At 45.1% G+C, this 24806-nt stretch overlaps 2 pseudogenes; both read left to right on the forward strand.

Moving 5' to 3' along the window:
* Positions 1-343: 343 nt before the first annotated feature.
* LOC115392896 (cilia- and flagella-associated protein 20 pseudogene) lies at positions 344-1057 on the forward strand (annotated as a pseudogene).
* A 4786-nt stretch (positions 1058-5843) lies between these two features.
* Positions 5844-6557, forward strand: LOC115392897 (cilia- and flagella-associated protein 20 pseudogene; annotated as a pseudogene).
* The last annotated feature ends 18249 nt before the right edge of the window (positions 6558-24806 follow it).

A 24806-nucleotide genomic window follows, 5' to 3' on the forward strand; every position in this document is an offset into this window, starting at 1 on the left:
GCAGACTTGAACGACGCTGGTGCCTCGACAGACTCTTCCCTCTCGTTCTCCACTCCTCCACTCGCCATGGCTTTCTGAAACGGGTGATTTGCGTTCTGTCTGTGAGCTCTCCCTCCTGCTTCTCTGCAGCTCAGATTTCACACACAGGCAGGAGGGGGGTGTGGGAGAGCCAGTGATTGTACAGCTACTCGTGGGGCGGGGATTTCTCTAGCAGAGTGCTTGCTTCTGCAGGCAGGCAGACAGTGACTGCAGATCTGTTGCTCAAGTCGGTGGCCAGCTGAAAGAAATTAATTGCTTAATTGTGCAACGACAGACCGTGGTTTATAAGCGTATTGATCCGTGTATGTCGTACCGAACGGTTCAGTTAAAAACCGAGAACCGCGGCACCCCTACGCACCGTCCAGTTCCCGTTGATCCGCCTCCTCTCCGATGATGGAGAGTGGCGTCTGCGCCTCCTGTGAAGACCAGCGGTCTGTTGACATTGTTGACAAAATCAAGTCTCTGGTGTTGTCTGTACAGCATAGGCAGTAAGCCTTTACAAATATGGGACAGAAAGGTAAAGAATGGTCACATAAAGAGAGTCACTGACAATGACATACACTCAAACGTGTTGGAGGTTGAAGGAACAAATGTCAGCACCACCTACATAACATGTCCTGCTGATCCAAAGAAGACACTTGGCATCAAACTACCTTTTTTGGTGATGATTATAAAGAACATCAAAAAGTATTTCACCTTTGAAATTCAGGTGTTGGTTGATAAAAATGTTCGCCGCCGGTTTCGGGCAAACAACTATGAAAGCACAACTCGAGTAAAGCCGTTTATCTGCACCATGCCCATGAGGTTGGACGATGGTTGGAACCAGATACAGTTTAACCTGTCAGATCTCACCAGGAGGGCCTCTGGCACTGATTACACTGAGACACTGCGAGTACAGATTCATGCCAACTGTCGCATCAGGAGAGTGTACTTCTGAGACAGACTGTACTCTGAGGATGAGCTCCAGCAGAGCTGTTTGAAGTTCATCCGACTGACGCTGACCTTGCGTTTGTGTTGAGGAGACGGCGCATTTCCCTCGGGTTCCTTGGGGGTTTACCGGGGATGCCGGCATGTCTGCTCTGTTTGTCTGCACATGTGGCACTCAACGTAATTTTCATTCCTTCTTGACTGGATGTGAGGGATTAAAGATGAGACCATTTTGTCACATTTGTGCTCCTTCAGAGTGCCTGAGTGGGATAAAGTACTGCTTGATGCCTTTCATATATAACTTGCATACCTTTCCCTCATCAATGAGTTGTTTCAAAGCTGTGAAAGAAAAAAGAATTAAACTCCTGACCTGTTTTGTTTCTCCCAAAATGTTGGTGTGAAATCCAAATGCAGCATCCCCTACTGGATTTGCTCTTTCACACACTGGGCAATGTGTCTTAAATGTCATTCCCCAAATGGGCTAAATGAACTTCATCAGGCAGAAACAGACCTGGAGTTTTGTGATTAATCTCACGGTGATGAACAGCTGCTCCACCAATAGACGGAACAAAGGCAGCCATCAGTCACTGTTGATGAAGCGCAGTGCTTCATTCATTTCCTTTAAGGATGCAGCATCCAGGCCCAGGTTTGGCCCCATGGTGTCCCTCGCCCGCCCTCCTCCTCTCCTGACGTAGCTGTCCCCAACGATCCAGACTGTGGGTCCTGTTGAAGGTCAAAGGACGATAAACAATGAACCCTTCAGCTGGTGCTGAACCAGCTCGTTGACGATGGCGTAACATCTTTTTTCCCTTTTTCCCATCAGTGCAAATGGTAGAGCTGCTGTGGAGCTGTCCAGTGCTGAAATCATTGAAGCTCAGCTGTGCTGCTCTCCAGTTCTGTTCCAGGGAGACTCTGGTGGTTTCAGCTGCGACTGATGTTGAGGATGTTGTTGGTCTGTCCAAGGACAGTTTAAAATTGACCAAAGCTGACCGTTCTCTGCATTTGACTCAGTTCCAACCTGAACATGTGGTCAGTGTACTGGTAGTCTGACACATCTCTTTCAGATGTGTCGGCTCTGACTCACGTGCTGCAGCATGACGTTTACAATTGAACATTCAATGTTTTGAGCAGAGTTTACATGACTGGTCACTGGACACCATTCTTCTGGGCTTCTCAAAGATCATCTCCTGTGCTCTTTCGTAATTCACTTTGTCCAGGGGCGGTCCATTGATGCTGATCTGAAGCCAGGCACTGAGGCTGGCTCGTTGCAGTCTTTTCCTCAAGTCTGTCTTGACCTATTGGCAGAACAATATGGGTAATTAGAAAAAATTGAAAAATTACTATTAATCTAAATGAACTCAAACAACAATTTAACCATAGTTTTACCCTGTTCATTGCAGAAAACTCCCTCTCACAGTTTACACTGGATCCTGGAACTGTGAGTGCAAATGGGTGACAGTCCGTCAAACTCTGAGGCCAGCTCCTGGAGGAGTTGCAGCTGAGACTTGTCCTAAAGTAGTTTAGGTACAGTTTGGTACTAGGGGTGCCACGATACAGTTTTCCCACGGATTGGTTCGTACCTCGGTTTGGGCTCACAGTTTCGGTTCAGTTTCGGTATGTATTTTTGCATCGTCGTTTGCAATCCTTCGAATATTCGAGTATGATGTCTGCTTGCATTTCGGCCTAGTTGTGTGTCCTCAGATGGCTGACAAGTCCAATCCGCGAACGACACACCTTCTGACATTGAGGACAAATATGTAGATTAGCAGCATATGTTGTGTTGTCCGTAGTGCTTTGACGAGCTTTCCGGGCTGCTCTTTTCTCATCACGTTTGTTTCTTCTCTGTTCTTCAAACAGATCGACTCCCTGGTGAATCGCAGTTTTCCAGCTGTTCCTGTCCCTAGCTTGCATAGCCATTTTTGCATATAAGAACACACACACACACACACACACACACACACACACACACACACACAAAAGACTTTTTAAAAAAAAATGTATTTTCCTTTTTTGAAGTTTTGAATTTAACTACATGGAACAAAAATGCGCAAATTCAAAATTGAAGTGCCTGAACTTGACCTACTATTTCCAAGTATAAAATATTATAGTGTAAATATTAAATAGCAAAAACAAGGTGCACTGTTTTGGCAACAGCCATATCTGGTTCTAAAACTCAAGTTCACCACCACTCAGTGGGAAACAGTTAAATAAATAAAAATGGCTTGCAGCAGTAACAAATTGAATAAATAAACATTAAACAAAGAGAACTTCAATAGCTTAAAGCTTATACATCAAGATAGTTTGCTGTTTTTAATTCTTCTATTTTGAGGTTCTTCTGCAAGAAGAGAAGCGTGTCAACATTCTCTTCAGAAAGGCGAGAGCGGCATGCACTGACAATGTCCCCTGCAGTGGAGAAAACTCTCTCACTTCGGACAGATGTTCCTGGGACACAGAGGTGATGTTTGGAAACTTTTTGCGAGATGAGGAAACTTTGATTCGTTGTCTTTCCACCACTCAGATGGATCATCCTCCACATCTATGTTGTCGACGGCTAACCTGTAGAAGTTGAGTTCCTGCTCGACTACCTCAGAAAGGGGCTTGACCTGATGCTGCTGGGTTCTGTAAACTGCTCCGAACAACTCTGACATGACTGTCTTCTTCTTCTTGAGAGGAGGGGAGAATGGATTTTGTCCATCAGTGGATGGGCCTGGCCTGGCCTCCTCTGCCTGACGCTGAGTCTGCAACAATAGTAAATAAAACACAACAAATGTTTTAAGATATAGAATATTTCAGGACAAATGAAAATAAACCCATCATGCTTTGTTTTCTATCCCTATTGCATTTGTATCCATCCATACATGCAGCATATAATGCATATACAAGAGATATAATGCAATAATAAAATCACAAAACAGCATACCTCCTGTTCATGCTCCAAGATTTCTGCCTTGATTTCATTGAAGACCAGGTTACGAGAGGATTCATCCAGAAAAGGGAGGGATTTAAACCTGGGATCCACCGCTGTGGACTTCTGAAGGTACCTCACGAGGTCAGGGTCTGTGTACCTGCAATTTAGGCATTCAGCTCTATTAGCAGACAGATACTCTTAATGTGATTATAATAATTTTGGTTATAGTGGTTCCTGAATCCTTATGAGGACCAAATATGGCGATCAAATCACTAAAATATGTGGCAAAAAGTTAGTAAAACTACACATAATCATCATCTAGGAAAATTTATATACAGTGTATATAAACACGTACCTTGTAGAAAGGTCCCGAACAGCTGCTGCTTTACCCTCTCTGATGGCTGGGCTGTCATCGGCTAGTGGGGTCATAGCATCAAGGATTTGAACCTTTAGGGGGAGAATCATTGAAGCGGTGGGGGTCGCCTCGCTGCTCATTAATTTGGTGACAGACTTGAGTGGTTTCAGGAGTTTAACGAGTTGTTCTGCCAGTCCCCGTTGGTTGTCATTTGACAGTGCCATGTCCTTGGTCCTGTTCTTCTTCACAGCTGGGTCCGTTAATGTGGCGTAGACTGCAGCCTGTTGTTCCAGATAGCGTTCTAACATGTCATGTGTTGTGTTCTGAGTACTGACATCCATGATTAACATGTTTTTAGGCAGCTCTCATGCCTTTTGTTTCTCAGTCATCTTACTTTTGGCGGTAGAGCTTTTGTGGAAAAACGTGACAACTCGCCTCACTTTCCCTCGGAGATGAGACACTGTGCTGTTGTCAACGGACTTCTTGGCTGCGAGGTTAACGTTGTGAGCGAAGCAGCCTCTCTGGCCCGAGCTCATCCACTTCATTGATAGCTTTCACTATATTTGATGCATTTATCAGTGGTGACTGGGATGCTTAGAAGCGATCGCTTCAACTTCCACTCCGTCTCTACACTTCTCATCTCGTTTGCAAGTTGGCACTTGTGTGACTTTCGTGCATTGCATGCGTCTGCAGCACTGCACTTTTCATTTCCCACTCTGACAAATAGTGAACTGTAACAGTGAGGTAACTATCTGTCGCACGGGACGTCCAGCTGTCGGTGGTCAGCGCGAGACTTGGGGCTTTTGCCAAATCGTCTGCAAGCTCTGTGCGCACCGTTTCATACGTGGCAGGGATTACTCTGTCCGTGAAATGAGTAGGGCCAGGGACAATGTAACATGGGTCAAGCATTTTCACTACGTGACGAAAGCCTGTGTCTTCCACTACTTGAAAGAAGCTGCACATCTTTAGTAATGAACTTTTCAATTGCAAGGGTTATTTTCTTATGTTTCTCAGAACCAACGCCATAGTGCTGCTGCATGGATTCTGCCATTTTCTTTTGATTTTTGCCCGATGTTACCTGCACGGATGGCCGGCTCCAAACAAGGGCTACATCTGGGTGGTGACACTTTAAATGTGTGCTTATATTGGAAGTGTTCCCATGTGCATATGCTACACGTGTTAAGCAGCGCTTACAAATTGTCTTAGTTCAGTCCACTTTTTTCTCTCCCTCATCACCATAGTCAACAGCGAAGCCAAAGTGTTCCCAAACTGCAGACTTGAACGACGCTGGTGCCTCGACAGACTCTTCCCTCTCGTTCTCCACTCCTCCACTCGCCATGGCTTTCTGAAACGGGTGATTTGCGTTCTGTCTGTGAGCTCTCCCTCCTGCTTCTCTGCAGCTCAGATTTCACACACAGGCAGGAGGGGGGTGTGGGAGAGCCAGTGATTGTACAGCTACTCGTGGGGCGGGGATTTCTCTAGCAGAGTGCTTGCTTCTGCAGGCAGGCAGACAGTGACTGCAGATCTGTTGCTCAAGTCGGTGGCCAGCTGAAAGAAATTAATTGCTTAATTGTGCAACGACAGACCGTGGTTTATAAGCGTATTGATCCGTGTATGTCGTACCGAACGGTTCAGTTAAAAACCGAGAACCGCGGCACCCCTACGCACCGTCCAGTTCCCGTTGATCCGCCTCCTCTCCGATGATGGAGAGTGGCGTCTGCGCCTCCTGTGAAGACCAGCGGTCTGTTGACATTGTTGACAAAATCAAGTCTCTGGTGTTGTCTGTACAGCATAGGCAGTAAGCCTTTACAAATATGGGACAGAAAGGTAAAGAATGGTCACATAAAGAGAGTCACTGACAATGACATACACTCAAACGTGTTGGAGGTTGAAGGAACAAATGTCAGCACCACCTACATACCATGTCCTGCTGATCCAAAGAAGACACTTGGCATCAAACTAACTTTTTTGGTGATGATTATAAAGAACATCAAAAAGTATTTCACCTTTGAAATTCAGGTGTTGGATGATAAAAATATTCGCCGCCGGTTTCGGGCAAGCAACTATCAAAGCACAACTCGAGTAAAGCCGTTTATCTGCACCATGCCCATGAGGTTGGACGATGGTTGGAACCAGATACAGTTTAACCTGTCAGATCTCACCAGGAGGGCCTCTGGCACTGATTACACTGAGACACTGCGAGTACAGATTCATGCCAACTGTCGCATCAGGAGAGTGTACTTCTGAGACAGACTGTACTCTGAGGATGAGCTCCAGCAGAGCTGTTTGAAGTTCATCCGACTGACGCTGACCTTGCGTTTGTGTTGAGACGGCGCATTTCCCTCGGGTTCCTTGGGGGTTTACCGGGGATGCCGGCATGTCTGCTCTGTTTGTCTGCACATGTGGCACTCAACGTAATTTTCATTCCTTCTTGACTGGATGTGAGGGATTAAAGATGAGACCATTTTGTCACATTTGTGCTCCTTCAGAGTGCCTGAGTGGGATAAAGTACTGCTTGATGCCTTTCATATATACCTTGCATACCTTTCCCTCATCAATGAGTTGTTTCAAAGCTGTGAAAGAAAAAAGAATTAAACTCCTGACCTGTTTTGTTTCTCCCAAAATGTTGGTGTGAAATCCAAATGCAGCATCCCCTACTGGATTTGCTCTTTCACACACTGGGCAATGTGTCTTAAATGTCATTCCCCAAATGGGCTAAATGAACTTCATCAGGCAGAAACAGACCTGGAGTTTTGTGATTAATCTCACGGTGATGAACAGCTGCTCCACCAATAGACGGAACAAAGGCAGCCATCAGTCACTGTTGATGAAGCGCAGTGCTTCATTCATTTCCTTTAAGGATGCAGCATCCAGGCCCAGGTTTGGCCCCATGGTGTCCCTCGCCCGCCCTCCTCCTCTCCTGACGTAGCTGTCCCCAACGATCCAGACTGTGGGTCCTGTTGAAGGTCAAAGGACGATAAACAATGAACCCTTCAGCTGGTGCTGAACCAGCTCGTTGATGATGGCGTAACATCTTTTTTCCCTTTTTCCCGTCAGTGCAAATGGTAGAGCTGCTGTGGAGCTGTCCAGTGCTGAAATCATTGAAGCTCAGCTGTGCTGCTCTCCAGTTCTGTTCCAGGGAGACTCTGGTGGTTTCAGCTGCGTCTGATGTTGAGGATGTTGTTGGTCTGTCCAAGGACAGTTTAAAATTGTCCAAAGCTGACCGTTCTCTGCATTTGACTCGGTTCCAACCTGAACATGTGGTCAGTGTACTGGTAGTCTGACACATCTCTTTTAGATGTGTCGACTCTGTCTCACATGCTGCAACATGACATGAAGTTGAGGGTTCTCCACCGATAAAGCAGCACAAGTATGGAGTCAGTCCTGAAAAGGAACTATTGAAGATGGGGCTCTGATTCTTAAGTTGACACTCAGACATTCTGAGCTTGATGTCAGCTCTGCTAATACACCAGTTGTTTTCCCTGACCACAACCTTCAGATGTGAATCTTCAGAGGCTCCTGTGCTGGACTCCTTTTTACAGTCTGTCAATGTGACTCATGGCTCAAAGACAGCAGCACAGGTAGTGAAGGAGTCTTTGTGTTCCTCTTCTACCTCATGCTCATTTAGGTGCAGGGGTTTTGTTGTTTTAGTTTGTTGTGTTAGTTTGGGCTGGAGATTGCTGGTAGCTACGTTCTTCGTCTTTTATTTCAGGTTTACTTCCTGCTTTAGGTAGTTTAGGGGGAGGCTCTGGGTTCGACGGCCCACTGTGTGGTTGGCCCGGCGTCTTCCTGCTTTTGTTCTTTTAGGCCGGATTCTCCAGCCCAGTTTTATTTCTCTTTACTTTATTTGTATTATTTAACCCAAAGTTGAATAGTTTTGCCTAAATGTTGAAGTTTGTGGGTAAATCAACCCACTTTAATGTGGTGGCGTCTTTTATACATCCTGCCCTTTATGAGCAGTGATTCTGCTGTTTGGAGGCCGTAACATGAGTGTTGCTGTGATTCACTTCATAAAGTTTCGACACGCTGTTTGTGACGTTACGAAGTTATTTTAATTTTGAGTCCCACCTGGATTATTTTTCGTTTGGAAAAGATGAGAAAACCTGCTTTGAAATATTAATTTTATAACCATGTGGTTCCATCAAAGCTATAAATGTAAAAATGTGTCATCAGCAGAAAGTCGTGTTGTATTCAGGGCCTCCTCCTGTTTCCCTGTGATTTCCCCAGTTTGCTGTGTTGCTTGTGCCATGAGCTCATTGAACAGACTATCAAAGATGTACAGGCAGCATCCCTGCCTCATTGATGTTTTCAAAGCAACTCTGTTTGCTAAATTTATTTTGTTAAATTTTAAGCGTTGTCCTCACCAACTGTGGCAGTGGAGAACAGATACTGAAAACCAGGTCCTGAGAGTTACTTTCTGCTGAGATAGTTTATCTCCATCCAGAGAAATGACAGTCGGCATCATGATTTTTCATCGACAAGAGCTTTTGGTTGCTGTGATGCCAGTCCTGTTAAACCATGAAGTGATGGAAAAAAAAAATCATTTGACATTATGAGCAACTGGCATGTTTCTTTCATGTTCATTTTTTCTTCTGCTGGCCTTTCTATGACTTTTCAATTAGTGTTTGTGTCTCCGGACTGAGGCCCAGTCTGATCCAGTGAGCGCTGGGTGCTTCACACAGTGCTTCCTGTCAGACTACTGCTTCACGCTGTTGTCTGTCTGCCGCTCTCAGGAGACGGTGCTGCTAGAGTGTCACTCACTGCGGGTGTAGACGCTCCAAGGGAAGTTGTAGCTCGCTCCCCAGGCTTGTGGTGGTGTACCACAACATCAAACAGTCCAACTGCACTCTTTAGAGAACACGTAGATGATGAAGAGGAGACCTGTATGAGGGGGGCGGGGTAGGGCGACCGTCACTAAGGGGTCAGCGACAAGCGTCGAGCCAACCGTGCTTTGCTAGGAGTTGGTTGGGCTACAGCCGCTGTCACTTCAAATCACAGCACAACACAGAAAACGGCAAGCTGTGACCCTGACCCCAAACCACCAACGCAAGCCGCAAGCTGAAGACTTACTTGGAAGGAGGGGGTTCGCACTCTCCCCCCTCCTGTGCTCCCACGACGCTTCCTACCGCTGCCTGGGAAGCTCTCGCTCTTCCCCCCTCCTCTTCAGCCCGCCGACCCTCTGTATCCGTCTCGAGGTCCCTCTGGTTGCTGCCCCTCTGGGTCTCTGTTTGCGTCTCGTGCCCAAGGTCTGTTCCTCTCCTGCTCTCTCTGCACTCTCTGCAACGGTAGTCACACACGCACACACACAGTCCTGTTCCCGTAATTCCAGGATCACACACAATCACACACATTCTTCAGCCCAGCTTCCACACACCCCACAGAATCACCCCGTGACATGTGTTAAAGCGATACTTCAACATTTTGGCAAATTGGCCCATCTAGGGCAATTCGGTAGTCATTTAGAACAGCATACTTACTTTTTTTGTGAGGGCGAGCTGTTGTTTATTCAGCGGTGCGTCTGAGGAGAGCTTCACGGCGGACATAATGGAAGTGGACGGTACAGTTGCTTCCCTCGTCAAACTCATCAAATACACAATCCAACAACCACAAAACACACTTTGGTGGACACGTTATAATCCGCACATTCACTACGCTGTGAAACACCAACAAATAATATTGTAGCATTACGACATTTAAGCAAATATTGGGAACTACTTTTTCTTTTGAGATCACTACGCCCAGACGCCATGTTTAGTAAGTAGTTCCGTCTTAGCAATCTTCGCAAAAAAACGCTCAATCTCGTAATTTTGCATTAATATTTCACAGCGTAGTGAATGTGGGGATTATAACGTGTCCACCAAAGTGTGTTTTGGGGTTGTTGGATTGTGTTGGATTGATGAGTTTGACGAGGGAAGCTACTGTACCATCCACTTCCATTATGTCCGCCGTGAAGCTCTCCTCAGACTCACCGCTGAATAAACAACAACTCGCCCTCACAAAAAAAGTAAGTATGCTGTTCTAAATGACTACCGAATTGCCCTGGATGGGCCAATTTGCCAAAATGTTGAAGTATCGCTTTAACTTAGTTTGGACACGGGGGGGGGTTTCTAATTCAAACAGAGCAAGTTTGCAATCATTTCCTTAAAGGTGCATTAAGGAGTTTGCACGTCTCATGCGAAACAGCGCCCCCTGCAGGCCTTGGGTGTAATGCAGCTTAGTGAAAAACTCGTCCCTGTGGCTTGCGTGCACGGAAGAGAGGAACTCCTTCCTCGCTCTTTTAGTAGCGCTCGAGTAAGATTTAAAGCAGAACGATGCAAAATTTGCTTTAGCGCTCCCCCTACTGATCTCCTGTGAAAGCTCACTGTCGTAAACGTCCTCCGCATCACTCCCATCATTCCCCCCCGCCCCCGCCCCCACGTGCAGAGGGCGTCCCACACCCGTTTCCTTTTTTCCCGCTCATTAGACAGTTTTTTTTCTGTTCTTTTGGTTCTGCCATCCGTGAGCACCTCAGAGTGGCGTTGCTAACGCTAGCGAGGGTTTCATGTTTGTTTTACGCGCTTTTGTTAAATCTTCTGCAGCGGCAGTTCTTCGCGCTGCCCGGGAACTTCCTCTGGTTGCTCCCTGTCATAGACATGCCTGCCTCGCACACTCAAACAAACACAACAAAAAAACAAACACTTCAGCTCAGTGCAGCGAACTCACTCGCGCTCATTTCTACGAGAGGAGGCGCCACTCCTCTTTATTTGTCAGTTACCAAACGGAAATTAGAACCAATCAACACATCATGCAAAGATCGTCTCTTGCAACACAACGACAGATATCGCACCCCAACAGCTTTTATCCTTGTAATCCCGTATGAGAGCCGTAAAGCAGGTTTGTTCTCGCGAGATGTAGTCGGGTCGCTCCTCTGAAATTGCAAGCTCTGTTTTCAGGACTCAGACCCCAGGGGGAGTGGAGGGACAGGCCAATCACCGCGACAGGTCTTTGTTTACCCCCACAGGGATTCTGAAACACATTTATTGAGGTAAAAAAGTTGCAAAGTTCTGCTTTAAGTTTCTTTACCTGGTGGAGTCTGTGTGGAGCTGTGGCAGTGCTAGAAGCCAGTCTGTTCTTACTTTCTGGAAGATCCTGCTCAGTTGTTGCTCACTAAGCAGCCGGCGGAGTAATGGCGGACAAAACGAAACTTAACTCAATAAGGCCAGCTGGAGCGCGCATTACGTCATTCCTCTTAAATTCTCAGCAAAAAAATGCTGGTGCCGGACCGGCACTGCAACTTTCAAGTGACAGTTCAGCGCTGTTAGAGGTACTTGTAATGAATATGTCAGGGCACATTGCACACATCATTAAAAATGTGTAACATATTTATGGTGGAAAATAAGTATTTTTAAATTTGCAAAACTCCTTAATGCACCTTTAAGAGAAGGAAGACAAAGTGCATGAAGTACAAACCTGTCGTGCCACAATCAACCAATACTTCAAGGCACTTTGAGAGACTAAACTCAGTTTCTGGCTTCCCTTGAAATCTTCAGTCCAAAGCTGATATGGTCCAATCTGGGACCGTATTATTTCTCCCTTGCTGAGACTGACTTTCTGAAGAGCCAGAAGTTGGAATTGTCAAATGTTGCAATTAAAAAAAAAAAAAAAAAAAAAAAAAAATCTTTTAAAAATTATGTTGCTGGAATTTTTAATTTTTTGTTTTATTTTTTTTTTCGGGAGTGGCATGGATGATGATCTACCTTTGGTTGTTGTGGCCAGGGAAGAAACCTTTTTAAGACTGGCTGGGACGTCCTCCTGAGGCTCTGTGCATTCCTTTAGGTGTTCAATGCTTACAATAGATGTTGCACCATTTGAAGAAAGACCAACCAGTTTTTTGCATAGTAGACCAGTCTTCCACCCTTCCGTTACTGTTCTTACACCTTCTTTTTTACTATTATTTTTGTCCTTTAAATCACTTGTCCTTTAAATACAGTTGACTGGGTGGTCAGCTCCTCAGATTTCCCCTCACTCTCCACTAATTGTTCGACCCTTTGAGTTGCCACACCTGCTGGTCGACCCGCTCTGTGGTGAGGAGGCACCGCTGAGAAGTGACGATGACAGTGTCAGGAGGAGTCATGGCGTCCTAGAGAAGACCAGCAGCTGCAACAAAGAAGTAAATACTTATGTTAATTTACCCCTCCGTGAGATTCATTTGCCAGAAGATAGTTTTCTATAATTGATATGACTTTCAATACATTCAACTTTCAGGGTAACTTTTGCGTCCATTCAACACATCCATCACTAAATACAGTATCAGTAGCAGCCCTCCTGTCATCACCAAACCCTGGACCGCACCAGAATCAACAGTTTTTGAATTGACATAAGTTTGATAATCGTGTTGTCTACTCACAATTTACTCCATAATTTTAGGAAACTCAAAAATTGTGGCAATGTGACAGAACTTACACACTCTCTTCTCACAGTCACTGTTTTTTCTTTCACAGAGCTGTTTTTCTAATATTACCTCATAATAATAATTTATATATTATCTGGTGTTAAACTCCACAAGATACTCAAATTCAGTCAGTGGATGTTCAGTTTGGAAAGTTATTAACAATTTCCTTTCAGTCCATGACTGGAATAAAAAGCTGATTTTGAGCTTTTAGCAGTGTTCTTTCTGATTCACCAGGCTTGCAGAGGGAGAACGAGGAGCCAGTGATCTGTGTCACACATTAATTCCAGCGTGACACAACAAGAGTAATCACTCCAATAGGATATTCAAACAAAACATCGGGGATAAAAGGAACAAAACTTGGAAAAACCCCCCCCCCATATATTGAACATTGAACTATATGTGGGAGTATTTTACAAAGCACTTAGCCATTTAAGTGTGGCATTAGTCCTTGTTCCACGTCTCTGCCTTCCTGGTCTGCACTCGGTCCCAGTGCCATCACAGGTTCTGCTTCGGCGCCTGCCGGCACAGTGTGGCTCCGTTCATGGCTGTACTCTTTATCGTTGTCATATTTTTCTCATGTTTTTAAAGCTCCGTATCAACTTCCAGTACTGCCAGTGGAGGTGAGCTGTCTACATGTAGGTCCTGTGGATGCAAGACAATTGGTTTTGAAACGATAGCGCTCTACTATGTAGAGCAGATGGAAGCAGAACCTCCAAAGATAGAGGAGGAAACAGCAGAACCAGGACCTCTGCAGATCGGAGCAAAACGCCTTTCACCTACAGGAGGGTAGGGGTGGGCGATATGGCAAAAATGTCGTATCACAATTTTTTAAAATTAATATCGCGATCATGATTTTATCACGATTCTTTTTTATATTGATTTTTCTAGACTAATTTGCAAGTTTGACCATTTCCCCCCAATGTTAAACATATAAAACATATAAAATGTATTTAAACATGTAAAACCCTAAAAGAAATAAAAAAGACAATTTAAGCTAGAGAAACTGACTTTAATTTAAATAGTACAGGTTTTTTTCTAATCAAAATGTGCAGTGAACACAAACATAAAAAGTAATGAACAGCAACAGAGTGCACTTTTGTAACACAAAAACTAAACACACCAAATAGATTACCAAAAAAAGGCAATGAAAATGCAAACTTAGCTGGTTACCTCTTAAAGGGCAACAATTTAGAACAAAAACAATTTAACTTTAATATCTATAACCTGAGTGAATAATACAGCTGCTTGAGAACATTTTTTTGTTCAGAGATCTAAGCTTTTATCTCCTTTTAAAAATGAGGTAAAAGATAATGAACAATAAAGTAAACTTTTGTAACACCAGAAACTAAACACATCAAATAGCTTTTTAGCAGTTTTAATAGGATATAGTTTTAATAGTTGCGCTATATGACCACTAGAGGGCTCTGTCTCCATTGAAATACAGCATCATCCCATTAAATCAAAGACGTTCCACTAGTTATCAGACTAAAGGTTCGTTTCAGCTGTTAGCTTGATGGTATGTTCACTAAGTGTCTTTTCACATTTTTGTGATTTGTTGTATATAAAATCCCTCATGCTAGTTTGTGAACTGCTAGCGGTAGCTTGCTAGCTAGCGTTAGCATCGGTGCTAGCTTCAGCGTCTCTCTCTCCAGCTTTTCGGGGTGTTTCTATGGGGGCTGATCTCTTGGAGATCCCGTACTGCTGTTGTAAACCATCTTTGCCTGACACAGCCTCCACCCAGCAGCAGCTCCAGTCAGAAAAGCTCCACAGCGCTCCGCTCGCTGTTAGCTGCCTTTGCGTCCCCGAATGCAGCACTAGCTGTGGCTGCGTTTTTTTTTTTAATCATCATTAATGTTGCTCTGCATGTATCTATTATGTGTGTGGATAACTGCACGAAAGGGAATGTTTAGTTGATATTATCTGAAGTTTTCAGGTAACATCATCACTCCAGAAAATATTATATATAGGTGAAAAAACAACGAGAACGTGCCCTATAGATGGTTTAACGATCTTTCTGATTTATGAGATCGTCCCGACATTATAATCCTTAACGATCTTATATCGTCATATCGCACACCCCTACAGGAGGGGGCGTCAGGGTAGTTCAGTCTGATGAGACTCCAGCGAGAATTGAAGGACACTGTCTTCAAGCACGGCAGGCGATTCTCAGTCAGGTCTTCTGTGATGGTGTGCTTTGTTTTAAGGCAGTGCTGATTTAATTCAGATATCACACTGACTCTTGATGTTTGCTGGTACAGATTTGACCTGGTGTCGTCTCACCTGTGATGGCTGGTTCTCCTCCTCCAATGCGTGCACGTCCTCTTGCTCTTCCTTGTCTTCCTCCACCTTTTGTTTTTAGCAGGAGGGCCAGTGGCCGGTCCTGCTGGTGGGCGTGGCAGCCGGGTGGGAATCGTTTCGTGCACACGCCACAGTTTGAAGGGTTTCCCTTTGAGCAGGAGATACTTAGACAGGAGTAGCAGGTCCTGCAGGAGGTCGCCCAGTGCCTTGTAGTCGACATAGTCATTGTTTTCCAGCAAGGCGATGCACGACAGAGAACCTGATGTGCAGGAACCAGCGGAGCTTCAGTTCCTCCAGGCTGAGCTTCAGGCAGACCAGGGGGTCAAGTCCAGACCGAGTGACCATTTCCTTGGCATGGTCAAAGGTCCAAGGAAACCTGAACGCTTTTTTTTCAATCAGCGTTTCCATGAACCTGTCGGCCTGGACTGCCCCCGTCACCTTTGACATTAGAGGTGGTTCGTCTGCCTTCAGCTCGGCCAGGGGAACGTGCTCCGCTGATTCCTGGTGCAGGTTTCCCAGTAGTACCCTCCAGAGGAACTCCCCCATGACACGAGGCGCAGCCCCCAAAATGTTGGCCAGCTGGAATATTCGCTCAATGCGCTTGACATTGCGCTTGTCTTTGGTAAGGCGAAAACGCGTTCGGTCTGAAGACTCCAAAATAATTGGGAAAAACGTATTTAATAAAAGAATAAAACATACATTGATTTATAAAATAAAAACTTTATATAATTAAAATAACTTTACAGGTTCACAGGGACAGAAAAAGAAAAGTCCATTGGAGAAGGTGTGGTGGAAAAGCATCATGGGAGAGCAGAAGGTCTGCTTCCTCTCTTGGTTCATAAACCAGTTGATTGTTTTGGCTCCAATCGTTCCATGTTCACCAGCACTGTGCGGTTTTCATATAATGTATGAATTTGAAATTTTACAAATTCCTTTGAATGAGGAGGCACCTTCTGTAGAAGAGGAAGGAGAGAAAGGAGAGAAAGGAGGAGCACCTGATCCTCCGAGAGGCTTGGGAGGTGGAGCAGGAGGAGCTTCGGCTCTGGCCTTCAGGGTCGCCAACATCTCCTTCTGCCACTCTGAAGGCCCAGAGTCATGGAGCCTCTTCCTGCCTCTCTTCCTCGGACCTTCAAAGAAAAAGCAAAATGACAACTGACGGGAAAAACATGTTTCACTGAAAAGTTTTTACACAAACAAAACTTGAGACAATTATTAACAAGTAACTTTTGTACAAAATATTAAACTAACATTATCTGTAAAATCAATCTTTAGTTTTAAATATTTTAAATATGGAGCCAAATATATTCATGAAAGGTTTGGAGAAATTTGTGTAAATTACACACCCTAAATTACAAAAACTAAGTGCATTTTTGAAGTGAAAACTTTCCACACCTGGAGGTGGAGCAGCAGAGGAGGGGCCAGCCTGTGTTGATGTCTCTGCAGCAGAGGAACCAGCTGTAGAAGCAGCAGCAGGGGCTGGGCCAGGCAGACCCAGAGAGGACTCTGGGTCTTGTGTGTCCTTCATCTGCTTCGAAAGGGTAAAATAAAAGAAATAAAAAAGTAAGACCTCATAAGTGCAGCATTTGTATTGTTATCAGATTGTTTTTACTGCTATTATAGCTGCTGCAACTACACTGAAGACTACTACAGCAAATGATATCTAATTACATGAAAATAAAAGTAAAATAAATATTCTTGTATTGACAGCAATGAGTCACGCAATCCTTGTTCCCTGCTGCTTCTTCTGGCTCCTCTGGGTACCCTGGTCCTGAACCTCCTGGGCCTCCGTGGGCTCATATTCCCACTACTTTCCCGTGGCGCGACGGAGGGCTCCAGAAAGGACGAGACAGCAAGTGGAGGTTCATTGTGGGGTTCTGTCTTTCTTCTGTAAGTTTGTCCAGATCCAGTGAGCGCTGGGTGCTTCACACAGTGCTTCCTGTCAAACTGCTGCTTCATGCTGTGTTGTCTCTGTGCTGCTCTGTCACCTGGAGAAGGTTCTGCTGCTGGAGTGTCGCTGTGAGGCGTAGACGGTCCAAGAGAAGTTGACCCGAACTCCCATCTTTAAGTGACGATTAAAATCATTGAATTTGCAATTTTCCACTTGAATTTTAATACTGTTCACCTCCCTCCTCTCCCTCACCCTAAATGGAGTTGACTGCGACCTCCTCAATCTTCCACTGTTGATGTTTAAGGTCCAGGTAGTGTTTCCCTCTCTGGGTCACAGCTGGCTCTGAGAGTGTAGCAGTCACTGGTCATCTCTGCTCTTGTATCCTGGACGACATGGCATCAGTGCTGTTCTGCCGTGTGGAGACATCTTGAACCAGCATGTTGTCCTTGAAACCCATCTGTTTGTGTTTGTCCTTCAACTTGGTGCCAGTTCACTCTCTTTAAAGTGCTCAACAAGGCTTCTCGCAGCAGCCACACACATTGGACATAGCCTGGTGGAATGTCAGTGAGCTTTGCACAGCCAGGTCGAGGGTGTTTCCTGCACATCTCACTGATGCCCATCCATACTTTCCTTCCAAATCTTTGCTGCTGCTACGACATTGACACCATTGTCATGGACAGCAGCCTTAATTTTCCCTGCTGGAATGCTGAATTTGGTAATCACCTCCTAAATCCACTCTGCGAAACCACTCAAAAATAAACTCATGGAACATTCTCAACATTACTATTTCCAACATCCATTTATTAATTTGTGACAGTTCACCAGTGAGAGCTCTCGTGGTTTAACAAACTAACAAACACAAATAGTATAACAAACAAAACTCTGCTGTCTGTAGGTATGCAGCAGGTAGATGACGGCGTTGTCAGCTCCCAAATGGGGCTGCTAAGCAAACTGTAGAGGGTCCAGCAGCGCCTTCACCTGTGGTCTCTGGGGCAGGACCAGCCTCTCCAGCACCTTCATCAGATGGGATGTGAGGGCAACTGGTCGGTAGTCGTCGGAGTCCGATGGGATCGACTTCTTTGGGACAGGAACCAGGCAGGACGTCTTCCACAGCACCGGAGCTCTCTCCTGACTCAGGCTCAGCTTGTAGGTTGTTGGATGACAGACAGCTGACTGGCACAGGTCCTCAGGATCCTGGGGCTGATACCATCACGTCCCCCTCAATGTGCCGAGGCACGATGCTGGCTGACAGAGGCACCTGTGCGATCTTTTTAACAGCAGCCTCTCCTAGAAGTTCACAGAAAATGCCTTTGGTGGAGGACAAGATCAGTTCTTCACTAGTAGTGAAAGGCTTTTTAGCCTTAGCCATGTGGTTTTCCACGAGGTTTGATGCTGTCAGCGCGTTCGCATTTACTGATGTGGCCCTCAGTGATTTCTTCTGTCCTTAGTGTTGCTGTTTTTTTTTTTTTTTTTCTTTTAAAATACTCCAAGGGCTTGTCTGTTAATCCAGGGTGCTTGGTCACCAAGGGGCGAAGCAGTTTAGAAAGTTTCATTGCCTCATTAGAGAGCTGCTCGCTGCATATTAAGCAGAGCGGGCTTGGTATGTGGGAATCAGCTACCGCGATAAATCTGTACTTCAAGTAGGACTCATGGTATTGTCTGTTAAAAGTTTTCTTTTTCTTGGAAGTGGTAGGCTCTTCTGTCTCTTCACTTGGCCTTTTCCCCTTCCCAAATACATTTTCCAAGGACGTCTGTTTCTGCCTCATTTTACTAGTTTGTGGGGGAAATTTTGGCTCTCAAGTGATCGAGACGAAACTAAGAATCGGGTCATTTTTCAAAATAAAAGATCATTCAGACTCAATACATTAATGGAAATTAATTATTTCTTGTGCGGCCCAGTACCAATTGATGCGCGAACCGGTACCAGTCCATGGCCCGGGGGTTGGGCACCACTGCCTTAAGAGAGAAATGTACACCCTTTAGTTTGAGAGCACATCAGAGCGGACTTAATCATATGATGCCAGGCTCTCTCTGCAGTCCCTCCAGCCATCTCCCTCTGGCCTTCATCCGAGCTAAGCCAGGCCTCCTAACCACCACCGCAGTGTCTTTTAGCATTTTTTCAACATGATTTTGAATATTTGAAATTCTTTGTTGCTCTGCGAGAAGCCAGAGATACTGTTTCAAGGTTGTTATCCATTTTGTCACCTCTGAAAGGTTTAGCCATCTCTGTTCCACACCTCTTCACTGTCTCGCCACTTAGTGAGTTCAAGGATAACAGCGTTGAGAGCTGACCCCTGTGCAGTGGGGGTTTTGGAGAAAGGACTCTGCGGTCGGTGAATTTTACCGTCAACGAAGTGGCTCCGGTGTAGTTTTCATATTTGTCTTTGTGCTTGTTGTTGTAGCGGAGACTTGAATTAAAACCTTCATAGCTGAATTTGTTTCAAGTCGACCTGAACACATTCCTGTGCCTTGGAACTCTGTGAAGAGGAAATCAGTTTCTCATGTTGCTGTGGTTTTCCTGGTCAAGTTCCTGTTGTAGCGCAGTCATCTCTGTGGCTCGAATGAACGTCGAATAACTAGCGGAAAGTCTTTGATTTAATGGGATTATGAGGTATCTCCTCATGTTGCTGTCTGAAAAGTATCCTTTAAATGGAGGTTTTCCTCCCTGCACGGAGTCTTTCTCATGACTCCAGATAATCTAGTTTTTTTTTTCTTCTTCTTCTTTCCAAGGACAACACCTGTTTAAATTTGCTGTAGTTTGGAATTTTCTCCCAAATGTTGTTGGTCCTCGGGAGCTGGCAAGTGGAAATCTGTCTTCCCAATTTGGCCCAAGGATCTTCTGTAGGGTTGAGGAGCAGATAACAGACAAATCGATATCGACTGTTTTATCATAGCACTCATCTATATGAGAAATAAGTCATAGCAGTTCCTCCACTTCCTGCCTCCTTCTCCTTGCTGTTCATCATCTGTGACGACAAGTTCAGCACGTATTTCAAACACGAAGAAAAATCCATGTTTCAGGTGAACAGACACAAGAAAAAAAGAATGAAATTCATGTTAAATTCAACTAAAAGAAGGTTTACTATATTTCTTTTCAGATTTTTAATGGCTTCATATAGTCATATTAGGGCTGTGCAGTTCGATATTAAATTGAAATCGGATTTACTAGTCAAGACAATGTTAAAAGGGAAATCTAAAAATCAGTTTTCCTCTCACATGCTTCCAGACTGAGCGCTGATGACGCCGATGTGCAGCGCCGTGCAGACCAGAGAGATGTTGTGGCTCGGTGAGAGTTGTCATGATTACCGTGTTTGGACAGAACAAACCGGCGACCAGATCCTCTGTGGATGTAGCGGCGTCGGCAGGGTAGCTGGAGTCGACCAGCGGGAGCACTGATGTGACGGGAGCTCCGAAGCGGAGTGGAGTAGCCTGGCTCGTCAGAGTTAGCCATTAGCATTTTGCAACGATGGATGACAGCGGCACAGCCCAGGATGACCCAGAGCCTCCAGCAGGACAGCAGTCCGCTTGCGTACATCAGCCCAAGGTGACATGCAGGAGCCGGGACGACCAGCGAGATTTGGATTTCACACCATGGGCAATGTTGTTTTAAAAAAAGTCGTTTCCCAAATGGGCTGAATGAACCTCATCAGGCAAAAGAGACCTGGAGTTTTGTGATTAATCTCACGGTGATGAACAGCTGCTCCACCAACAGAACAAAGGCAGGAAGCGCAGTGCTCTGTTCATTTTCTTTAAGGGTGCAGACCCTCACCGGCAGCGCCTGGTGAGGGTGGAGAAGGTGGATTTCCTCCTGCTGATCAGCACCACGCTCGCCACCGACCCCAGGTCGTTCCCTCCACAGTGGAGGATCAGGAGGTCTGGCTCTGCTCTTCCTCCGAGGCTCCGTTGGAAGAAGGGGTTGAGGTTCCTCCATCTCATTTGACCAGAATCAGCTGGGTGGATGGACCACATCCTAAAAATTTGACTCTGACATTTCTTGAATTTGAATTAGAGGTCTGCAGCTGAAATCACAAAAACCATGATGTTCTCCACATTTACTCTCACTGTCATCTCCCAGGAGACCGAGCTGCTCTGCAGGCTCGAGGAACATGTCTTCTTCCTGTAAGATAAAGTAAACACTTGAGAATTATTCATTCTGGTCATCTGAAACAACCGTCTGGACATGAAATATTACTGTTAAGTCAGCACACACACACACACACACACACACACACACACACACACACACACACGTGATTTTCTCACTCCATGGGATCCCCTGACAGGGAGTCTTCTCGTGGGATCCATCCTTTCTAAAGAGTGTGTAGATGCCATTTTAACTGCTGAATTAAAAAAAAAAAAAAAATCCTGTGTTTGAAAAACACTCACATAAATTTAAAACCTGAATTTTTGCCCCGGTGGGGACCCGTTGCCCCAGTCAGACTTTTAGTTCCGGATGGAGACCATTGAGTCATGTAATGTCTGTTAGCCTGACCGAGACAGAGAGAAGCTGTTTTTTCTGATCTCCAGTGATGGCGATGGAACTTGAACAAACGTCGTATGTGATCATTAGAAGGATCATTCTGACCTCTCAGGAAGTGATAAAAAAGAGGCTTCTTATATGTATCCACACTGCTTTTAATTTTGTCCTCCAGACTCACTGAACAGAACTAACATTTCTCAGAAAAACTCAATGAGAACATGTGCACTGCACTTAAGTCTAATCAACTCTTTTTGCACTGTCGCGTTTCAGAGCAGTGATGCAGTTTTTTACATGAAATTTTACAGCTGTCCAGCTTCGAGCCTTTAAGGCATCAGGAGAGGCTTTGACACAGGCCGTGCAGTGGGATTTGCCTGGTACTTAAACATTCAATAAAAGATTTCATGGTCTTTTCCACGGCATGGACTTCTCCCAGTGTCCAGCTTCTCTTCTTTAAGCCATCTATGAAATAAAAGAGGAGGAGAAATACAATTAATAGTGGAGGCAAGTCAGTCAACTGCAAATAAATGCCTCTGCAACTGATTTGGTGGCAGATTTGTTCACAGAAGGAAGATGGAGTGCATACAGTACAAACCTATCATGCCTCAATAATCAACCAATACTTCAAGGCACTTTGAGAGATACTAAACTCACTTTCTGGATTCCCTTGAAATCTTCAGTCCAAAGCTGATATGGTCCAGTCTGGGACCATATTATTTCTCCATTACTGATGCCGACTTTGAGGAGAGCCAGAAGTTGGAATTGTCAAATGTTGCAATTTTGCCAAAGGTTATATTGCTGGAAAATACTATTTTTTGTCAGCAGTGGTGTGGAAGGTGATTTACTTTTGGTTGTTTTGGCCAGGAAAGAGACCTTTAAGGCTCACTGGGACGTTCTCCTGAGGTTCTGAGCATTTGTTTAGGAGGTCAGTGGTTTTAATAGATGTTGCAACATTTGAAGACGGACTGGTTCGTCTGCCTTCAGCTCGGCCAGGGGAACGTGCTCCGCTGATTCCTGGTACAGGTTTCCCAGTAGTACCCTCCAGAGGAACTCCCCCATGACACGAGGCGCAGCCCCCAAAATGTTGGCCAGCTGGAATATTCGCTCAATGCGCTTGACATTGCGCTTGTCTTTGGTAAGGCGAAAACGCGTTGGGCCTGAAGACTCCAAATTAATTGGGAAAAACGTATTTAATAAAAAAAAATAAAACATGCATTGCTTTATAAAATTAAAAATCTTTATATAATTAAAATAACTATTTACAGGTTCACAGGGACAGAAAAAGAAAAGTCCATTGGAGAAGGTGTGGTGGAAAAGCATCAGGGGAGAGCAGGTCTGCTTCCTCTCTTGGTTCATAAACCAGTTGATTGTTTTGGCTCCAATCGTTCCATGTTCACCAGCACTGTACAGTTTTCATGTAATGTATGAATTTGAAATTTTACAAATTCCTTTGAATGAGGAGGCACCTTCTGTAGAAGAGGAAGAAGAGAATGGAGGAACACCTGATCCTCCGAGAGGCTTGGGAGGTGGAGCAGGAGGAGCTTCGGCTCTGGCCTTCAGGGTCGCCAACATCTCCTTCTGCCACTCTGAAGGCCCAGAGTCATGGAGCCTCTTCCTGCCTCTCTTCCTCGGACCTTCAAAGAAAAAGCAAAATGACAACTGACGGGAAAAACATGTTTCACTGAAAAGTTTTTACACAAACAAAACTTGAGACAATTGTTAACAAGTAACTTTTGTACAAAATATTAAACTAACATTATCTGTAAAATCAATCTTTAGTTTTAAATATTTTAAATATGGATCCAAATATATTCATGAAAGGTTTGGAGAAATTTGTGTAAATGACACACCCTAAATTACAAAAACTAAGTGCATTTTTGAAGTGAAAACTTTCCCCACCTGGAGGTGGAGCAGCAGAGGAGGGGCCAGCCTGCGTTGATGTCTCTGCAGCAGAGGAACCAGCTGTAGAAGCAGCAGCAGGGGCTGGGCCAGGCAGACCCAGAGAGGACTCTGGGTCTTGTGTGTCCTTCATCTGCTTCGAAAGGGTATAATAAAAGAAATAAAAAATAAGACCTCATAAGTGCAGCATTTGTATTGTTGTCAGATTGTTTTTACTGCTATTACAGCTGCTGCAACTACATTGAAGACTTCTACAGCAAATGATATTAATATCTAATTACATGAAAATAAAAGTAAAATAAATACTCTAGTATTGACAGCAATGAGTCACACAATGCTTGTTTTATTTTGTCAGCTTGTACGACATATTTTCATAGCTTCATTTGAGAGACCTCGTGCACCTGAAAGCCCTGCTGCTGCTTCTGGCTCCTCTGGGTACCCTGGTCCTGAACCTCCTGGGCTCATTACCTCCGCCAGGAGGTTATGATCACTTCGGTTTGTTGGTTGGTTGGTTGGTTTGTTTGTTAGCAAAATCACAGAAAAAGTAATGGACGGATTGCAATGAAACTTTGTGGAAAGGTGGGTCTTGGGCTAACTTAGAATTGATTAAATTTTGGTGATGATCCGGATCACTGTCTGGATCCAGGAATTTTTTAAAATGATTCTTTATCATTGAGAGATAGGGAGTCTTTCACATAGTTGGGCAGGCCCGCCGACAGGGGGCGACAAACGCCTGGTTCACACAGGACACGCCGCTTCCGACGCGAAGGTGAAAGCTCTGCGCACCGACTTTCAGATTGGCGCCCCTGTTAACCGATCTGACGGTTCATACAGGAGGCGCGGGACAGCAGCTCGCGCCGTGGACCGCGAGCGCTCTGCTCCTCTCTATTTTCTCTGCGAGCCGTGCACTGCCAGTTGTAAAGCTGGACAGAGCAGATCACACCACACAGGAAGTCGGGAACGGAAAATATGAGACAATCCGGTCCATTTTAAAATTAAAACCAAGTGAAATAACATATGTTGCTTTTCAGTTTTCCTTTTCAGCTGAACACACACACACAGGGAGAAAGGGCGAGAGAGAGAGGCACCGCACGCCGCAGCGCTCCGCTCCGATCACACCCCCGATCACAATATTTGATTATATATGGTGTTCTTATTGTTGTTGGTGACTGATTTGAGCTGTGGCGGAGGTCTGCCTCTCTGAGTGCCAAATTCTCGTATTCCCACTAGTTTCCCGTGGCGCTACGGAGAGCTCCAGAAAGGACAAGACAGCAAGGTACCGCCACTTGGCAACTTTCCCTGCTGCTCCACCACTCTTCTCCCTCCTATCACTGTCCTGTCCCTGATGTCGGTGTCCCTGAGGCTCTTCCACCGCTCTGCAAACCTCCTCTGAATGAACAGACGACTGGTCAGCAATAATAAGGAAGTAGTGCCTGGATATACAGTGCTAACACCATCTTTTAGCTAGGTGAAAAGGCAGGTGATCTATACTAAATAGAAGTTAGTTTTTTCTTGTTACTTACCAGGGACGCCCACCTCCTCACTGACCCTTCTCCAAGCAGGGGTTTTTCTGTTCCTGTCCCT

This window comes from Salarias fasciatus, chromosome 8, assembly GCF_902148845.1.
Source record: "Salarias fasciatus chromosome 8, fSalaFa1.1, whole genome shotgun sequence".
NCBI lineage: Eukaryota > Metazoa > Chordata > Actinopteri > Blenniiformes > Blenniidae > Salarias > Salarias fasciatus.